At 42.3% G+C, this 2,947-nt stretch overlaps 1 non-coding gene across 1 annotated transcript; it reads left to right on the forward strand.

Annotated features, from left to right (window-relative positions):
• The first annotated feature begins 2,238 nt into the window (after positions 1-2,238).
• TRNAP-UGG (transfer RNA proline (anticodon UGG)) lies at positions 2,239-2,310 on the forward strand. The gene has a single exon. It is a non-coding gene; the product is annotated as a tRNA-Pro (tRNA).
• The last annotated feature ends 637 nt before the right edge of the window (positions 2,311-2,947 follow it).

The following is a 2,947-nucleotide window of genomic DNA, read 5'->3' on the forward strand; positions in this document are numbered from 1 at the left end:
GAATACGTGTGACCTATATAGCAGGAGGTGGGAATGCCATTTTCCCATCCTTGCTTCTAAGCTAACTTCACATAACCAGTAAACCTAACGTACATATAAAGACTACACCCAACCTAACCTAACCCAACCTAACGTACATATAATGACCACACCCAGCCTAACCTAACCCAACCTAATGTACATATAATGACCACACCCAGCCTAACCTAACTCAACCTAATGTACATATAATGACCACACCTAACCTAACCTAACCCAACCTAATGTACATATAATGACCACACCCAGCCTAACCTAACCCAACCTAATGTACATATAATGACCACACCCAACCTAACCTAACCCAACCTAACGTACATATAATGACCACACCCAGCCTAACCTAACCCAACCTAATGTACATATAATGACCACACCCAGCCTAACCTAACTCAACCTAATGTACATATAATGACCACACCTAACCTAACCTAACCCAACCTAATGTACATATAAAGACTACACCCAGCCTAACCTAACTCAACCTAATGTACATATAATGACCACACCCAGCCTAACCTAACCCAACCTAATGTACATATAATGACCACACCCAACCTAACCTAACCCAACCTAACGTACATATAATGACCACACCCAGCCTAACCTAACCCAACCTAATGTACATATAATGACCACACCCAGCCTAACCTAACCCAACCTAATGTACATATAATGACCACACCTAGCCTAACCTAACCCAACCTAATGTACATATAATGACCACACCTAGCCTAACCTAACCCAACCTAATGTACATATAATGACCACACCTAACCTAACCTAACCCAACCTAATGTACATATAATGACCACACCCAGCCTAACCTAACCCAACCTAATGTACATATAATGACCACACCTAGCCTAACCTAACCCAACCTAATGTACATATAATGACCACACCCAGCCTAACCTAACCCAACCTAATGTACATATAATGACCACACCCAGCCTAACCTAACCCAACCTAATGTACATATAATGACCACACCTAGCCTAACCTAACCCAACCTAATGTACATATAATGACCACACCCAGCCTAACCTAACCCAACCTAATGTACATATAATGACCACACCCAGCCTAACCTAACCCAACCTAACGTACATATAATGACCACACCCAGCCTAACCTAACCCAACCTAATGTACATATAATGACCACACCTAGCCTAACCTAACCCAACCTAATGTACATATAATGACCACACCCAGCCTAACCTAACCCAACCTAATGTACATATAATGACCACACCCAGCCTAACCTAACTCAACCTAATGTACATATAATGACCACACCCAGCCTAACCTAACCCAACCTAATGTACATATAATGACCACACCCAGCCTAACCTAACCCAACCTAATGTACATATAATGACCACACCCAGCCTAACCTAACCCAACCTAATGTACATATAATGACCACACCCAGCCTAACCTAACCCAACCTAATGTACATATAATGACCACACCCAGCCTAACCTAACTCAACCTAATGTACATATAATGACCACACCCAGCCTAACCTAACTCAACCTAATGTACATATAATGACCACACCCAGCCTAACCTAACCCAACCTAATGTACATATAATGACCACACCCAGCCTAACCTAACCCAACCTAATGTACATATAATGACCACACCTAAACTAACCTAACCTAACCTAACCTAACGTACATATAATGACCACACCTAACCTAACCTAACGTACATATAATGACCACACCCAGCCTAACCTAACTCAACCTAATGTACATATAATGACCACACCCAGCCTAACCTAACCCAACCTAATGTACATATAATGACCACACCCAGCCTAACCTAACCCAACCTAATGTACATATAATGACCACACCTAAACTAACCTAACCTAACCTAACCTAACGTACATATAATGACCACACCTAACCTAACCTAACGTACATATAATGACCACACCTAACCTAACCTAACGTACATATAATGACCACACCCAACCTAACCTAACCGTCCCCAAGCATCACACACACTCCCGCTGTGTAGACATCTAACTCTATATTCATTTACTCTGGATTTCTCCGTAAAAGAAATCTGATTCTATTTCCAGTTTCCATGAACACCGTACGTGTTTTTACTGATCAAAACCGAGTATATTATTCCTCCGGGAAATAAGACACATCCCAGCTGACAACACGGTAATACCAGGCGGCCTGTTGGTCTAGGGGTATGATTCCTGCTTTGGGTGCAGGAGGTCCCGGGTTCAAATTCCGGACAGGCCCAGTTATTATATTTTAAACCTATTTCATATTTAGTGTAAGTTTACTGTAAGTGATGTAGGAAGGAGAGGTGCTGGGAGTGTGGTGAGGAAGAGAAGGTTGGAGGAAAGAGAAAGGAAGGTATCAGGTCCCTCCCGGGGCTCAACCTGTGTGTTCCACGGTTATGATCATATCAGTGTATGTATCTCCCGGTACATACCATCCTACACATGTATGTATCTCGCGGTACATACCATCCTACACATGTATGTATCTCCTGGTACATACCATCCTACACATGTATGTATCTCCCGGTACATACCATCCTACACATGTATGTATCTCCTGGTACATACCATCCTAAACATGTATGTATCTCCCGGTACATACCATCCTACACATGTATGTATCTCCTGGTACATACCATCCTACACATGTATGTATCTCCTGGTACATACCATCCTACACATGTATGTATCTCCTGGTACATACCATCCTACACATGTATGTATCTCCCGGTACATACCATCCTACACATGTATGTATCTCCCGGTACATACCATCCTACACATGTATGTATCTCCTGGTACATACCATCCTAAACATGTATGTATCTCCCGGTACATACCATCCTACACATGTATGTATCTCCCGGTACATA

This window comes from Panulirus ornatus, chromosome 8 (assembly GCF_036320965.1).
Source record: "Panulirus ornatus isolate Po-2019 chromosome 8, ASM3632096v1, whole genome shotgun sequence".
Lineage (NCBI taxonomy): Eukaryota > Metazoa > Arthropoda > Malacostraca > Decapoda > Palinuridae > Panulirus > Panulirus ornatus.